This window comes from Arvicola amphibius, chromosome 7 (genome assembly GCF_903992535.2).
Source record: "Arvicola amphibius chromosome 7, mArvAmp1.2, whole genome shotgun sequence".
NCBI lineage: Eukaryota > Metazoa > Chordata > Mammalia > Rodentia > Cricetidae > Arvicola > Arvicola amphibius.
This window is the reverse complement of record NC_052053.1, coordinates 34,774,258-34,793,357: the sequence shown is the minus strand read 5'-3', so window position 1 is coordinate 34,793,357 and position 19,100 is coordinate 34,774,258.

Sequence of the window (19,100 nt, the reverse complement as noted above, 5' to 3'; positions counted from 1 at the left end):
TAGTCTGATCTTGTTTTCTCAGCACCTGCTGCCTTCTCTGACTACATGAGCCAAAACTTAAATGGCCAGGCTACCTGCCATAGGACACTGCTTAGCACATGGCACTGTTGGCTGGCTTCACCTCCCTCGGGTGTGTGGTTCCAGCAGGATACCACAATGGTTCTGGGCTGCATCTGCTGTTTACCTTTCCATGATACCCTAACACATGTCTTTGTGTATCACCAGGAGATGCACCTATCTGCCCCACCTCTAGGAAGGTAGTTGGCCCACACTAAGACAAATGTTTCTACTTAATACTAAGTACAGCCCTGGCTGCTCAACCACTTGGCTGCACAACAGGGCCTCTTAAAGGAGCTGTGCCTCTGTACAACATAAGCACCAAGACACATCTGACGCTGCATTCAAAATATCTCCCACCACTCTCAGGCCCAATGCTTGGATATATGTGCCATGATTTGGGCACCAAGTGTAGGTGGATTTTCTTTGGACCAACTGCTTCCAAACAATGACACAGAGACTTCTTAATTATGAAATCTAGGCCTTAGCTTAAGCTTGTTCCCACCTAGCTCCTAAAACTTAAATTAACCTATGTTATGCCAGAGGCTTGTAACTCTTCATCAGTATATGCCAATTCCTCTGTATCTGGCTGTCAAATCCCCGCACCTCAGATTCTGTCCAGAGTTACTATCTCTCTGCAGAAGTTCCACCTATCCTCTCTTGCATACTATTGACCATATAACTTTTATAAAACTAATAAGAAGGTGTCTTTCACACAGTGTGATCAAATATCGTACAACAGTAACTAAGTCAAATGAAGTGTTAAATTGGAACCTTGAAAAATATTAAGTTAAGACAAAACAAGCATTAATTTTTGTTATTAAGGAATCCTCATTTAAAAATATTCACCATAAGGGTCAATTGGATGTCCAAGGCAGAAATTGTCATACCATGGTTGATGCATGTGTGTATGAGAATCATTGAAAGGACAAATTTCCAAGGAGAACTGTCAGAAAGATATGAGAAGAGATAGTATGGAAATGTTAGCTCAGAATCATGGCTACAGACCTGATACAAGTAGGTTTCTTGTAGTTATTCTTTGCTATTTGTGATTTTTATTATTTTCTTCACAGTAAATAGGGATGGTGGGAAATATAGAATACACTCAGCCTACATGTGAATTATGCATTATCACATAAAAAGATATACCTTATGCAAAAAATCTAAAATTCAACTACAAAACAAACAAACATTAAACCTATGTTACATACTATCTGTGTGAAATACACTTTCAGCATAGAGACAATATAATTAGAGGCACCAGGGAGTACCACTGTCCTAACCTGACTTAGGCATTAGTCACTTTTCTGAGAGAATATAAAACTTGGATTCACGTCTCCTCATTCTTTAGAGATAGATAATCTCTAGAAAAAAGTTCAGACTAGAAAGATAGATGGACAATCAGACTAATCACATTATCACTTAAGTAATTGTATTTGTAGCAATTTGTACTACATCCATGACTGGCCAGGTGCCAAGAAGGGATCCATCCTTCTGAGGAAGTGTTATATGGGAAAATGCAGTAAAACGATAATGAGAATTCCAGTATGGATTCCTATCCTCCTCAGGGCATACCTAAATCCTCAGAAGAATTTTATAGCTCACACCAATGCATGAAGACAAGAAGCAGGGAGACAACCAAACAGAAAGAGGAAGATGAGGCATTCTAGGATGAAGAATAATGAGGAGGATGGCAGAAAGAAAACCTTCTAATGCAGGTCAGAAGACTGAGGAACTGCACTACCAAGTTTAATTATTTTCTGAAAATAATAAATAAAATACCATCAAAAAACAAAACTCATATATATACACATAAAAAAAGCAGATCACTTGTCTGAGCTAAACTCATACTCAGAAAAAGACAATAGCTGCCAGCTGCCAGAAGAATTTACTAGCTGATCAAACATAAGACTTTTGTATTAGGAAAGCACAATACACATGCAGATGAGAAGATCTAGACAGAAAAACTTCTCTGAAACTTGTGAGTGGCAATCTACCTTGGAAATTAAATTCTCTCATCAAATTTTGCCTGTTGAGAGCTGATAAAATCAATAGTAGACTCATAGCATAATGCATGCAAGAAAGGATATGTAGAGACCCCTTAACCTAATTTAACCTGGATTTCACTCACTAATTCTTAATTTTATTAGTTTTATAGTATCTTGTTTGAACTTGACATTTATTGTTTGTATCTGTCTTATAAAGAAATTCTTTCTTCGTAAACCAGGTTGGTCTTAAACTGACGATCCCTCTGTCCTGCCTTCTTGATTACTAGAATTCCAAGTATGAACCATTGCACCTGGAGCCAATGATTCACTTTTCTTTATTTCAATGCTTGACCTTGAGTCCAAGGAGTTAAAGCACGTGCATGCATGCTGATGTTCATCAAACTTCTCTTTCCAGAAATACCCCAGCTTTCCAGATACGGCTACACACACCTGTTCCATAAGCACTGCAAGGCAGACAGTCTCATGAAGCCCTCCTTAATGTCTTCCCAGGGTCCAGCAAAATAGTTTCACATTTATTAAACAACATACATGAAGCAAATGAATGATGTCTTAACTATGACAACCAGGAGCCTTATGACCAGAATAAGCACAACAGATAAACTGCAGACTAGTAGAATCTTGCTTAGTCATGTGAAGATCTCATTTCTATTCATAATTGAACCTGAAAATGACTTAGCCCTGTAAGTTCTCTATAATTTGGAGTTCTACAAAATTGAAGTTCTCCATATGTTTTAGTAATGTATTTTGAATGTTTTAAATGTGCTTATTTCTTTTGTGAGTGTGTGTGTTTGTGTATGTATGTATGTATGTATGTATGTAGGTAGGTAGATAACTTGGGTACCACTACATGTGTATAAAGATCAGAGGTAAACATGTGGGAGTTGGTTCTTGCCTTTCACTGTTTAATTTCTCGGGATTGTATTTGGATAATCAGGTTTGGTTATAAGTACCCTAAAGCATCTTGTCATCCTTCTGATGTATTTTGAAAGAACACTTTTGCTACTATGTTTTATAATCACAAGTAGAATTTATAATTTTATTAGGATGTATACATATCTGATATATGTATCTATGGACATACCATCTATATTTCTACATATTTTACAATGAGTGATGCAAAAGAACTACCTATTCAGCATTTTGTCTTTCTTTAATCCTAGAAGATTTTGTTTTTTTTGTTATACGTATAAGTAAAAAAATGTGTATTTGTGTGAGCAGATGAATGCATAATATAGGATATGTTCATTAATAATGAAGTATATGTCATTCACATATCAACATATTGTCAGTTTTCTATTTTCAGAAGTTATTTCCCACCAAGTAAAATGAATGAATACATGTAATCATTGCACATTTTACTATTTGCCACATAAAATACAGTAATCCCAGTACTGAAGAAAAGTCCTCACTTGATAACTTTTCCGTATAGAGTTGTAGGAGTCCTCACTGTCTAATCAGGATTTTGAGCTTCTCACTTGCTGAACTGGCAAAGTGTTTGTAAGTCACATATGGGACCAGCCAGAACTGCAGACTTTGCAAGACTTTCCAAGAATTTCAGAAATGTCACAAAAGAAAATATTAAATGTATCCAGTGGCAAAGGTATGATGAGGAAGACACATTCAAAGCAAAGCAAATTCCCTCAGAAAAGGGAAGAGCAGGCAATCAAGATAACCAGTGTTACCACATTACCCCAAGAAAGGTATTGAACATTCTGGTCTCCATCTTAACGAGAGATAAACTCATCACTTTAAAGCTCTTGCCTTCCAAAATAGAAAATGCTTGTTGCTTACTCTCTCACAAATGGGTAAAATAACAAACCAAGTAAAGGAAGCACTTTTTCAAAGGCCAGAAAATCTACCTACTACCTTCCCTTACTGCTCCAAGAAATTTTTCAAGCCAATCCTTGTACCATATGAAATTAGATGCATTAAATTTATTGTATAAGGTCTTCACAATTGCCTTAGGCCCTCAACTTAGCAAACTAATGGAAGTAACTTCTGGCTTGAAAACATTTCTTTCCATTTAGAAATCTTGCAGCCTGAGGAAAAAAATTGGAAAAAAAGATAGAAGGCAAATCTTCAAAACTCTGAGAAATAGACAGCTAATAGAGCAGTATCCCATGATGAAGAGGAGAGAGGCATATCTGACCTTCCACCTCCCAGGTAGCAGGGCTTCTCTGAGACACTACAAGTGACTGCATTGCTTAACTTCTTCAGTTGCATGAAGACTCCCTTTAGCTGGCCTGAAACTGTGTGCCGTGAAGCAGTTTCAGTTGAAGCATCATGATTCTCCGCAAGAATTTAAAGAAGATCTTGACTTGAGCTGATTGCAGGAGGAATCATGCTGTGTCATGTAATATGAAAATACCACCAGTCTTATGCCACTGGCGCAGTCAGACACCTAGTGGGATACGCCAGGCATCAACGTTCAAGGTTTTATAAAAGGTAACAGCTGCTTTGGTCAGACAGTTAATTAAGTATGTTAATTTCACATACAACCAACAGTCACGACAACCGATCAAAGAGAGATTTTATATTTTATGACATTTCTAGGTTGTCTTCTGTACCCAGGATGATGGCATGTGCCCACATCATCTAGCAATTTACTCTGTAGAAAAAGGCTGTTTCTCCGTCTTGGAAGCAACCTTGTTCAATTGCACTGCAAATATTATACTTGCTCTGGTACCACATCAACCCCTGCCAATTGTCACCCCTCCAGTCCTGAACGTCTATTTGAATGTGATACCATTGCTAGCACTGGTTCGTCAGAAAATATCACAAATCATAGTGAAGTGGAGAATGGGCTCTTTCGTGTTTAGGTCACTTTAGCTTGGCATTTATGCTTTCTCTTTGTGGAATTGATAGGATGCAGATTGTAAATCACTGCAAGGGTAATGGGCTAATTCCATCTTAGGTATGAATGCTCTAGTGTTGCAAGTTAACCACACAGAGTGCACATAACTAAAAAGCACTTTATTTAAATATGATACTCCAATAAGCGTTCTGGTAATCTGTCTGGATGTGTAATGAAGAAAATATTCTTGTGTAATTTATGAGAAATAAAAATTGCAATATCAGGGAACTCTAAATATAATGATGACTCAAAATCACTTACAGATTTGCAGGCACATGTGAGAAGGTCTGAGACTTTCTATTTTGATACTATTCTCTCTTTGATGGTAAAACTGCTTCTCCTGGTTCACACACTAAAACGAAGAGTTCACAGATCCTATGCTGTGGAGGAGCAACTGGTTTACATTATGGTTCTTTGGCGAGCACTGTGATAAAACATTTATCTGTCTCCAAGTTTCTCAAGGCACTTCTATGTATTCATGTTTGGGACATCTATCCTGTCATGTCTAATGTAAATTAAGCAGGAGTTAATGGCTGAAATACTTAAATTGGTGTTATCAGTAGTTCGCATTGTTTTACATGAATGCGAATGACATTGTAGGGAAAGGTAAATGAGCAGAATTTCTTGTATAATTAACTGTGTATGTATTATGTCATTTGTAGAACAAAGGGCTTGAGGAAACAAACTTTAAGATTATAACCTGGTCTAGTGGAAATGTAACAAGCAACATTATCCTGCCTTATCAGTAACCAAGTATTGAGTTTGGGTAAGTTAAACACTATGTCTCTAAATTCTTTGACCATTAGGAGGTAATCTATATAATATGTTTAATGGATTTTATATTTCTATAATATATATATATTAATATTCTATGATTTATAATTCCTCTTTAAGGTTTTTATTTCATTATTTTTGAAAATGATAAATTTTTGTAGGACAAGAGCAAACATTTGAGAGGAGTGATTGAATATGAGTTGGGAAACAGAAAAAGTAAAATGTGTGACTTTGAGATTGAAGACAAAACCTTTGGGACTTTGTTATGAGGAAGTTCATATGATCTCTTAAGCAAGATTGAAATTTCAATGATTTATATTTTTGTCTGGGAAATGATCACTCTATTACCTATCTCTTGACTGATGTAAAAAGATGAAATTGGAACTGTGCACAAACTAGATACATGGAAAAGACAACAGCATCCTGTGGAAATCCAAGGATGAAGCTTTAGGTGATTTATAAAAACAGAAATAACTGTGATCCTATGAGAGTAAGTTACTTATTTCCCATAAAGAAGCAGAGAACAAATAGATATTCTTAACAGAGACACACTATAATAGTAACATGTAGTTAATCTATCCACACATACCCTAAAAGTCTACCAATTCTTTATAGCGATGCATCACATAACAGTTGATTTGTCTTGCTAAGGGGTGTGTTTCAATTCTGGTGAAATAAGAACTAAAGCCTACCGTGTAGTAGGATTGATTTCCTATTTCCAGGAAATAGTTGGTGAAATGTGTATGGCAATTGCATCAGAAAGGTACAAGCAAGCTTTTTTGAATTTCCTTATTATCCACACTTTAGGGCAGGCCTCGTCTCTTTTCCAGCAGCAGATGCCCAATACAGAGCAAATTCAATAGTATTTTAAGGGAAATTTGTGTCTCATATTGCTTTATTTGGGCACCATCTCACTGGACTTTTGGGTGTATGTTTTGGTTTCCAGTTTTGCATTTTTATGTGTTTCATGTGTACGTGTGTTATTATTTATTTTTGTAGTTGTTTATTTTTTTATTTTTTTTCTAAGGACAGAGAGAAATAAAGGGCAAGGAGCTTGGAGGGTGAGATGTAGGAAGAGTTTGTGAAGAGTTGACCATAATCAAAATGTTTATGAAAGTCTTTTCAATAAATCAAAAATTAATATACAATTATAAATAAAAATTCTTAGTGATAAAAATTTAGAACATTTCCTCAGGAAGACAAGTATTTTAAAATTTTATAGAAAATATGTATAAGGTCCCCTGTCTTAAAATGACAAGGAGAAAGATAAATCCCAAAGAATCCTTAAAAATTTTTCTTTTTTTTTTTTTAGTCACAACTAATTAAAATAAATAAAAAAAAACTTTAAAGAATTGCTGGAGACTTCTGGTTTCCTGTCTAGCATGGAAGAATGTAGAAACAAACACTTGTTACCAACAGCAGTGAACAACTAGGCTAAATAAAAGTTCAGTGTCATATCAGGTCAAAGCTCACATGGGCTACCTGAGACCTTGTTTCTGGGTGGACGAAAAGGGTAAAAAAGTGAAGAAGAAAATGAAGCTTTCAGACTAGAAAACAACATCATAATCTCTTGACCTCTTCTAACTCAAAGTTCATCATCTGTTTATATTTTATATTTGGTAGAACCTATAGAGCTCAATGAAATATCTTAGTTATGATTACAGTATTATGTTAGGAGTTAAACATCAGTAACAAGTTAAAAAAAAAAAAGAGGTTCACCTGCAAGTCTATGTGGGACAACCCTAACCAAGGCTGATCTCTGCCTTCCCAAGCAGAATCTCGGTATATTACCTCTACATCAACATATTTGCCAACCAGTGAACTCCACTGAGCCATGCAGTGCAGAATTTTGACGGGAGTTCATTAAGTAGACATGATTTACAACATTATTAGCCACCTGACTGAACTCAGGCTCCATTACCTTTTTCTTTAGGCTGGCCAAAGTCCCAACTCCCTAATCACAAAGCTGGTTTTCCTGAATGAACTTTTCTGAAGCTATATCAAAATTCCAGGACTAACCTCATTGTCCTAAAAGACAACTCAATCTCAAGGGAAAATCAAATAGTTTGTTGTTTCTCTCTCTCTCTCTCTCTCTCTCTCTCTCTCTCTCTCTCTCTCTCTCTCTCTCTCTCTCTCTCTCTCTCTCTCTCTCTCCCCTCTGTCTCTCTCTCTTTCTGTCTCTCTCCTCTCCCCTCCCCTCCCATCTCCTCTCCTCTCCTCTCCTCTCCTCTCCTCTCCTCTCCTCTCCTCTCCTCTCCTCTCCTCTCCTCTCCTCTCCTCTCCTCTCCTCTCTCTCCTCTCCTCTCCTCTCTCTCCTCTCCTCTCCTCTCCTCTTCCTCTCCCTTTCCTTCTCTGTATGTGTGTCTGCTTTAAGTTCTGTGTCATGAAGAGAAGCAAAGAATAATTAAATGATATCCTCTCCCTCATTCCCCCACCTCTCTTCTGTTATTCCAGTTACTTGATTCATTTCCTATAAAAATGATACCCAAGAACACCAGCAAAATAGAACGAGGTATTTGGGAGAATGGCACACCTTAAGTAAGAGGTGTGTGGAGAAGATGGAGTCTTTAGTGAATGTGTATTACTGACATAAGCATGGCTGTCCAGGACTCTAATGACTCAGAAACATGGGAATAACAAGGCCTTTCCCAGGCTAAGCTCAGAGGAATGACAAAGACTTCCCTTGTCAGAGTCCAGATGCTGATGTGACTTTTAGCTAAAACCAATATGTACAGAAAATATCAACTTTGCCTGCCTACAACCGGAGACTTCAGATCACATACTGACATTAATGAATTGTCTTTCAGTCCTTAGTGCTATACATAATAAACACACCGAGTTTCCAGGATGCATCTAATGTGCCTCCATGTAAGGACATGGCCCACCCAAGCTCAGCTTCTCTGTGTGTGCCTGCCTGTCATTTATTCATTCCCTATTTCATCAGTATGGCAATCTCTCAGCTACACAGAAGAGAAAGGGCAGTATAATGCAGGTTATTTGAAAGTAGAGAGTAGGGATATGGGAAATGGGAAGGTTTAAGCAGGGAAGGTATGGGGATAGGAAAGACAAAAGAGCAAGGTAGAGTTAATTAAAATAAAGAGTGATAGATGGTTGTGGTGGAAGCCTTTAATCCTAGCATTCCAGAGACAGTGGCGGGCAGCTGATTTCTGAGTTCTATCTGTGCCTGATCTACACAGAGAGTTTCGGGACAGCTAGGACTACCCATAGAAACCTTGTCTAAAGAAACCAAAGTAAATAAATAAATAAAGTATGAAGAGCCATATGGAAACCTACAATCTTATAAACAAATTAAAAATACAAATTATAATTTAAAAAGTTCAGAGGGTAATACCAAGCATAGCTGGAAAAGCTTTTCTCATAAGCTGTGGGTTATTAAAACAAAAAAAAAAACAAAAAAAAAAACCAAAACCACCTTATTGCCAGAAGTGCAATATCTTCTTATGAACTATTGGTCAGAAAGGTGCATGAAGCCCCCCAAAACAATATAGGCTTTTACAATTATTTTTAGCTGCAAACCAGAACTAGATGATCGGTTCCCATTGCTAAAATATCACCCATCTTGGATGGTATTATACAGACAGAACGAAATGGAATTGAGCTGGAAGCCTTTTAACCAATACCAGCTTTCATAGTCTTCAAACATGCAGTGCAAGACTCTGAGAGAGAAAAGGCATCAATCATATTACCCAGCTCTAAATACTGTAACCTTCAAGACTTGCATGCCAAGTAAAATGTGCCCTCTTGTGCCATAGTGGCAGTTCTTTTGTGGATCTTCTCTGATTGGATTTCAGACCTGCTCCACAGTAGGGAATCTATGCCTGATACTAGAAACCTATTTAAAAACCAAATCCAAACTAAAACAAAACAAAACAAAACAAAACAAAACAAAAAAAAGTCCAGGGAGGTCTTAGGCCTTTGTGGTGACGTAAATACTGTTATTTAGCTAAACTGACAAAGTGAAGCTGTGTCCTCTAAATATTTATGCTTATACACATGGATAAATGTTATTCTCCTCAGGAAGCCTCTTGCTATTGAGTAGTGGTGAATGCAGTTTTATAATACACCAAGTATTGAGAATAAATGCAGACGCGTGCTTACCCCTAAACAAGTCATATCTATTATCCTCTTAACGCCTGGTAAACATTGGGGGAAAAAAGGAAGAATGTAAGAGCTGCAAGATTTTTTTTTTTTTCTGAACAAGACAGAGACATTGTAATTACAAAGTCATAACATAACAGCCGTGGACGCCTACAACAGATCTTCACAAGAAAACCATGCGGACTCTCAAGCACGGATGGAGGAAGTACTCATAGATCCCTCACCCCCGCTATTGTTTTATGTGCTACCAGCAGATTATAACAATGACGAAACCAGTGCATTCTGTTGTATATAAGCCCAGTGGATTATTCCTATCCAGTGATTAGACAAATCGCCTGGTTAAATTAATGGGTCCTAAAACCACCCAAAAGTCATGAATCTGGGCAAAGGATGGTAGAGACTGGGGGAAGTGGGCAACAGCAGGGGTGAGGAGAGCGGGTGAATTATAAGAATAAAGTATACACATGAGTAAAATTGTTGAATAAAAAATAATAAACATCTGACAGATTCTATACAACAATATTTAACTCTGGGAAGTATTTGCTCTACTTTTATTAATTATATTTAAACATCGGGAAATGTAACTTTTAAAGAGAGCTACTCCTTTATGCAACAACGAAAAAATTAAGCGTGTTTTTGGACTTGATATGCTCAGGATGATTTTGATGACTCCCTTCCTATTTTACCTTCTAAAATTCTCATCTAATTGAGGAAAAACTGGTAATTTTGGAAAAAAAAAATCTAAGTTGCATGACTGGAGTTTGCAGCTACTCCCTCTCCATGAATAAGGTGCTTGCTTTAAGCAGTCTCATTCCATGAAGCATTCGCCATGGTATTTTTAACCAAGGAGCTCTATTTAGCCAGCAACTCAATCTGATACTTTTATAGGGATTTTATTTTGTCTACATATATCTTTCAGAGCAAAAGTATATTATCATTTATGTCAGGAAGTGACATGAACTCCATACTTGTTAATATATAAATGAGGCTACGTCTATCACAGGCAGAGTAAATGAAGGGGTGGGAGCAGAGACAATGCCTGGCAGCAGGGGCCCTGCCTGTTCAGCAGAGCCTTAGTAAATGAGGATGATGCTGGCTTACGTTTTATTCTGTTCATCACAGAAGCTGTATGTGGAGTAAATGAAACACAGCTCCTTTGAGCCAATGGAACATATGCACTTAATGAGGTCATAGCTTTTGTGAGGTTGATGGAAGTTTTGTAGAGATTTTTTTTAATGTTTATTGTTAGAGGGAAAAAAATCCCTGGGAATAGAGGTCTGCACCAGGAAGACTGGAGACTCAGGCTGTTTATCTTGCTTATGCACTCTGGAGTTTTGAGGCAAATACTGAAATGATAGGCATGGAGGGGTAATTCACTGTGCTTGTTCATCATCTCCGATATGACATCGGCTGGAGAAATTTCTCTGCCATGGGGAAAAAAAGGGTTATCACGTACTTCGAAAAGGAAGATGTATAAACACTGAAGAAAACTTGAATCTTTGGCAAAAGACAGCTTTGGAGACGAGGTAGAGACACAGACTGAAAGCAAGGATATCTGGATGAAAATTAGCCAGCCTTAACAGCACAGCTGAAGGAACAAGAGTGATAGTGAGAAAGAAGACTGCCTAGTTTGAGACTTCTTTGACTTCTTTGACTTAGCCCCATAGGGATGCAGGAACCACTATGAAAAACCATTCTGAGTGATTTCGAATTAAGTTAGGAACGAACAGAAATGTGAAGCTTAAGTAAATATAGAATCTTGATATCTGGAGAGCAAAACTATGTTATCCTCGCAAAACAGATTTGTGTTATTTAAGCTTTCCACCTACCTATAGAATTTCTATCAGTTAGGCTCCTCAGGTGAGTCAGAGGCGGGCAGGAGAGTTTCGATGGAGAGTCTCATTTGAGCCTGCTGGGAGCTACAAGAGAGACAAGACTCCATTGGTGACACTTGGCAGTTTCTTACACTAAGTTCTTATTTAGTTGAAGCTGTGTCCTTCTGGGTAACCATAGCTACTGCAAAGTTTTCACTAGTCATTAAGTAAATGATGAGCACACTCAAAAATTGCAGCCACATGGGCTGCACAAGTGCATTTTCCTATTATTCGCATGTTGCCAACTTGCAGCTCTTCAAAGTCTGAGTAAATGTTTTGACAAGATGAGACACCAAGGACAAATAAGAAGTAGTGGGTTTGAAGAGATTCAGCCCTGGTTCTAACAGCTTTAAGTCTTAAGATTGTTTTCACTGGGGCAGTCCCAGATAAATTGCTCTTATATGTGCATGCAAGAGACCAAAATTCCTTTGAAAGTTTATAATTTCTCATGGGAAAACACAACATAAAAGTTACTTTTACTCATAGAAAAACAAAACCATATTTTCTTGTCAACCTTTGCTGTTGGGAATTTCAAACTTTTTGCATTTTTTCCTTGTGATTCTTAGCTGGCCCATGGGACAGGCATTTACAACATAATTTACTTTCAACATGTCTCTGTAAATCATTGTAATACTCTCTGTTGCTTGAAGAAAAAAAAGGAAAAAATCTCCCCACAGGGCTTTATGTCCCACTTTCTCCAAACGTCAGCAGCCCAAAGCAAAAAGGAGCTCTTTCCCTCCAATAACCCAGACTCAACAAAATGTGCAAAATTAGCATAAGGGGTGGCCACAAGTAAAGAGGGTATTGGAGGCAAGCTTCCAGAGAGATTGTTCCTTAAGTGAATTGACCAAAGTGTTATTGACAGAACCAGCATAGAGAATGTAAAAGTCCTTGGCTCATCTGAGAGTAGGTGAGTTGCCTTTAGCCAAATCACTTCAGGTCCCTGTTTCATAAAAATCCTGAGAACCCAGGGCCCACTTTGGCCAAGCTATTACTATCAAGGACCATTCAGCTTTATATGAGAATTTGATGACATGCACACTGTTTGAACCCTCACCTTTTACAACCCTAGTAGGGATTTATTAGCTGTTTTACAGTGTGTAAATTTGAATCTAGGTCATATGAGAACAAAAAAAAATGTGGTGTTTTCAGGACTAAAGGGTAACCTAAAAAATAGTATAACAGAGGGGAATAAAAACAAAAGCAAGCAAGAAAGAAAAGGTGTAAAATTAAGGACAAGTTTAAAAGTAGCATAGATAATATGATAACCTGGTAAATTAATTCTTAATATGGACCCATTGAACTGAAATTCAGGTGGTTACTGAGCCTCTTCCTAAACAAGTCCTATAGATGAGATATTAAGATATTCTACTAACCTGATTCTGCTCTCCATCAATAAAAGCAACCCAGGTGAATTAAATAGTTACAGGAATAAAGCCTATGTCTACCACCAGACAGTGACTACAGTTTTAAAATAATAAATTCTGAAACTGTAATTACATAATCTGCTCCTTTCCTCCAGACCCTTTCATGCACCTCCTGACTTTCAAATTCATGGCATTTATCTTAAATACAAAACTACCACCAGTTCAATCCATATAATGTTTCAATATGTAAATATAATGTCAGGCTGATCACTTGGTATAGGATAACCAGTTGGGCTCTCTTTCCTGAGGAAGACTATTTCTACAGCTCTCAGCATCCCTCAGTTCCCCTTTGTCTAGAGTTAAGGGCCCCTGGCCATTCCTCCTTACATGTTAGTGTAGGAGCCAGCCATGATAAGTTAAATATGAACAGATCACCCAAAGGAAGTTCTTTACTTCCAATCATTATCACCTGCCAGAGTAGGTAGGACTCAGCCATCGATAAGTTTAATGGCGGTCTGAGTCTCAGTAGTTTACCCTGAAGCAATACCTGGTTGCAGGAAGGACCATAAACTAAGATTACCTGAGCACCACCCAAGAACAGCCCATCCAAAAGAAATGCTTAACGTTCCAACCGCTGTAGATAGGATCCCCTGCCAGAACACACTCACCAGGACACCACTAGACAAATGTCAACCAGTCAGGGGTTCTGATCCTCAGAATCCGCTCACCCCCAATCTTTACTACTATAAAAGCCCAACTCTAACTGAGCCTGGGGCTCTCTGTTTATTCCAATACATTGGACAAGTGGAGAGATCTTGTTTGCAAACTTGCATAAATAAAGGCTCTTTGCTTTTACGTGTGACTTGGTCTCCTTGTTGACTTTTGGGGGACTCCAGAGATTTGGGCATATCAGTTACCTTATCCATTGGTGATCTGCTTATTTAGGTCTTGTTTAGACAGCCATGCTGATTAGACTTGTTGCAGCGTCTCTAAATTTTAATAAGGCTGTGGAAGTTAAGAGACAGATTTTGATAATCACTGCATAGGTGACAGTCTGACAGCCACTTTAAAGCCAAATAGAAGTTTGATAAGACAAAAGAAAACCAAATACTTTAGAATGAAACTTCTGTTAATGTAAAAGCCAGGAAACATAGCTTATTTTTCCCCTTTTCAAAAGTCCTTCTATAGTGAATGCTGTGTAACATGGCGAAAGTCATGCTAATGGTCACCATTATCACAGTCACAGGAATGATTTTTCACCATCCAGTTGTCAGCGGTGCCTTCGGTGTTATCTAGGGACATCACCTAAGGGAAATAGCTCTCTGTCAAGGTGCTGGAGAAACTGTTACCTGAGGATATGACTGTTTAACGCTTCTTAAGTTTACCCTGAGTACATTATAGAGAATTTAGAGGAGCTGCCTACCTGTCACATAAGCCTTTATAAATACTACGTAGAGGGTATGTTTTATTCTGGTAAGTTTAATGTACCTTTATATGTTTTGGTAATCAACAAGGATAGAAGGTAGAGCTGTGTTACAATAAAGGCCCTGCATAAAACTTTTCCTGCACAAGAGGCAGCTTGCCAGTCACTAAAACGTAAAGCAATAACCACAGAAGAACTGGTTGGCATGAACTATTCCATTATCACTTTTGGTCATAGACTATAAAACTACCTAATACAGGGACGCTAGTGTAACTGAGATGACAGCAAGAAATTTACATTGATTTCAGACTTTTGTGTGAAAATAAAGAAACAAGTGGAATGGATGAAACAAACATCATTAGCTTTGTATTAACATACCTTTTCCTCAGTGAGTTTAAGACACTTTAAAGTCCTATCAATGAATATTGTAATTATCTGTATATATATATATATATATATATATATATATATATACACACACACACACATAATTTCAGCTTTGTGCAAATAGCTTTCTCTCAAAATACTGGAAAAAATTTAAGTAAGAGGGTAAAATCCTCAAAAGTATTTTCTAGGCCAAATATCTCTTGGCACTCACATTTAGGAAACTGTAGCATACCAAGTTCTGAGGATTGTATTTGGACACACATCCATAACTGTAGTCGTCAGTTTACCGACAACCATCTGCTTGGACACTACTTCCACCCCCTAATAACTAATGCTAGATGAAAATGGCAACAGATATTCTCAGCAGCAAAAGTTTAAAAAAAGCAGCAGCATTCTTACACACAGAGTTATGAGTCAAAAACTGATTCTATTTCCTTGTGTAAACACACTTAGGGAACACTACGTAAGCCTGTCCATCACTACCATGATTTTTGGAAAAAATGACCTTCACTCACCTCTGCTTCTTTATTTACAGCTTTTCATCTCAGTCAACTCTGTTTTCTTGGCAAAAGCCACTGAATGATTCCATCACCTCATCTAAGGGAACATTTCTGTAATTGTCTTAATTGTCCTGGAAGGATAATTGGTATGGAGGTAAAAGCATGCATCAGTAAATCTTAGACTCCTTTCTGCTCTTTGGAGTTATTTAGATCACTGTCATGTATATCTCATGGCTCTTCAAAACTTCTAAACTTATATCCATATTGTGTGGGAAAATTTAAGTGTGTGTGTGTGTGTGTGTGTGTGTGTGTGTCTGTCTGTCTGTCTGTCCATCTGGGTTTTCTAATACTATATGTGTTTTGTGGCTGTGTTTTCTAATACTGTATGTGGTGTGTGGTGTGGGTGTGGGTGTGTCTGTGTTGTGTATTTGAAGAAACCAAAGCTCACAAGGGCTTTCTTTTGAAATGTTTCACATTATCAGCAGATTTTCCATCTCTTAGTGCTTTTTCCTGCTGTATTGTTTCTATTGTCAATAGATTCTTACAACTACAATGGTCCAATGGCTGCTAGTAACCCCTATCTCATCTCAGAAATCATAGCTAAGAAAAATGATCCCATCTTCAAGTATCCAAACAAAAACTTCTGGAAACTTAATTTACTGTCTATTTGTCTAAATTTGGAATAAACCTCGTTCCTGGATCTAAACAGTATATGTGGAAGGAGGCAAGGATCTCATTGATCAAGTCTGAATGACTCATCGGAAATAGTCAAGTCCAATACCAAGAATGACACAAGAATATGAAAGGCAGTTGGCATTACTATGGAAATTAGGTGAGAAGTGGATACTAGCAGAATATTCCGAGACTGTGTGTGTGTGTTCCTTTAAAATGAAACAAAGCATAGAAACAGAAAGATAAAGTATTAGTATAATGCATTATAACCTTAATAAAACTTAGACTATGCCTTAGCAACAGATGAAATTTAGACATATTTTAGAAGTCATCTGAGATTGATTGCCAGAAGGTTCTCTTTGGAAGACCTTCTATATTTGCCTTCCCAAATATATATTATTTGAGTGTACACAGGATTAGTTCTTGTACTTTTTGTAAATAAAATTTGAAATAAGGAATAAATAAAAAATAACTTCAATGATAAAATTCTATTTACAGAAAGTGTCAGATTCCACATGAAGAACCTGATTTGTCTATGCAGATTGAATGCATAGACCTGTTGAAGCACTGGCTTGAAGTTCTTCCTACCTCACTGTTGTGTGAGTCTGCTTGCTTGTTTCTGGCTGCTCAGCCCTTAAATAATCACACAGAAACCATATTATTTGCAATACTGTTTTGCCAATAGCTTAAGCATATTTCTGGCTAACTCATATCTTAAAGTGACCCATATCCAATCTGTGTATCACAATGAGGCTGTGGCTTACCAGGTAAAAATTTCAGCTACTGTCTCAGGCAGGGTTCTGTAATTCTGTACCTGGCTTCTCTCTGACTCTACCTTCTTTTTCCCAGCATTCAGTTTAGTTTTCCCTGCCTAGGTAAGTTCTGCCTTGCAATAGGTCAAAACAGTTTCTTTATTAACCAATGGTATTTACAGCATACAGAAGGAATCCCACATCACCTCCCTTTTTTGTTTGAATAAAAAAAGGTTTTAATTTCAACATAGAAAAATTACATATAACAAAACACGTATCAAGCAAGAATTACAGTGACTATATTTATATGTACTTTATCTTTTATCATAACTAAGGAAAGCTATTATTATAACTACCCTCTGTGGAAACAAAAGAAAAACATATTTTTTAAAGCAAAATATTCTTAGACCCAAATTTTGAAGACAAGATACCTTTAAACTATACATGTTGGTTACTTAGCTCCTTTACTGTCAAAAGTTTAAAGAAAACACAATAATATACATAATCCAAATTCTTTGTGCATATTTTATCTTTATATGGATTATTTTTTATTTTATTTAATTTTTTACAAGTTTAATATTTATTTCATTCTTTTTTCTCCTTTAATCTATGACTTCTGTACTCTTCTATATTACATTTACTGTCTCTTTACTTTTTTTTTTTTACAGTTTTTAAACATACTGTGACTCTTTTACAGTTCTTTTATTTCTGAATCTGTCCTATTGTGTATCTGTAATCGTTTTTTTGTTTGGGAAAACTATTAAAATGCTAAGCAGCTTTGGTCTCAGCCGTCCTGGGTGCTGGCTCTGCCTCTCTAGGGCTTTAAATATGGTGGAGGTAGTTTACTGTTGTCCCTATGACAGCTGGTTGGGAGCCATCCTCACCACCTCAACTCTGGGTAGCACCTTGAAGCATATAAACCCTTTTTATCCAAGTAAAAATTAAATCTGCCAAGCAGCAGTGTGCCGCCTGGAAATATCTCTGTGTACGGCAGCAGGAATCTACCATGCTTTTCTGCCTATGTACGCCTATCAGATTCTACCCCACCAACTGTCCAGGCAAGGAATGCTTAGCCCTGGGCATGGTCTCAGCTACTTCCTTCTTGACCACGGGTGGGCACGTAAGCATCCGGACCCACAGTAGTGGTAGGCATCAACCCCCCAAAAGATCCAGAGTTCACGCTGGCAGCACAGACCAGGAAGCTGCCATTTTAAAGCCATCTGGTTTTTTTTGGTGGGGGGGGGGGGGGAGAGAAATGTGGCTAAACTTTGTTTTTTTATTGTCTACAATTATTTTTTCAAGTCATCTCATGCTGTGGGACAATGATTTTTACCCTATAAACATTTGTTTCTTATATTTGTTTAGTAAAATGCTGATTGGCCGGTATCCAGCCAAGACATATAGGCAGGGTGACCATGCAGGAAGTAGAGGCAGGGAACTGAGAACAGAAGAATTCTTGGAAGAGAATTCTGCAGTCTGCAGTTGTGACCCAGCTGCAGAGGAAGCAAATGTGACTGCCTTGCTAAAAAAGGTACTGAGTCATGTGGCTAACTCAGACAAGAATTATGGGCTAATGTAAGTTATAAGAATTAGTAAATAAGAAGCCTGAGCTAATGGACCAGTTGGTTTATAACTAATGTAGACCTATGTATGATTCTTTGGGACTTAACAACTGCAGGTCTGGGCAGGACAGAAAACCTCAGATAACAGACTCTCAGGTTTTATGTGGATTTAGCTAGCCAATTGGAGTGCCAATTTATATGAGGCCACTTGTTTGTTTCTAGCTTCTCAACCCAAAAATAATCACAGAGAAACCATATTATTTGCAATATTGTTTGGCCAATAGCTTAAGCATATTTCTGGGTAATTCATATCTTAAATTAACCCATCTCCCTTAATCTGTGTATTGTCAAGATGCCATGGCTTACCGGGTAAAGTTCTGGCATCTGTCTCTGGTGGGGCTAAATGGCTTCACTGACTCCGCCTTCTTTCTCCCAACATTTAGTTTAGTTTTCCCTGCCTAGTTAAGTTCTGCTTTGCTCTTGGCCAAAGCAGTTTCTTTATTAACCAAAGGTATTCACACCATACAGAGGGGAATCCCACATAACCTCACTATGATGCTGTATGGTATCTTTTTGCCCCATCCACTCCCCTAAAATAAAGAGTAGAAAAATCTCACTACATTGTATTTCTATTTCTATTAAATTCTTATAGAATCTTCCATCTGTAATTTTCTTTACTCATATTTCTAAGAACAAAAGATCATAATTACATGGAGGGCTTATTAAACTGTCCTCATACTCCAATTTGGT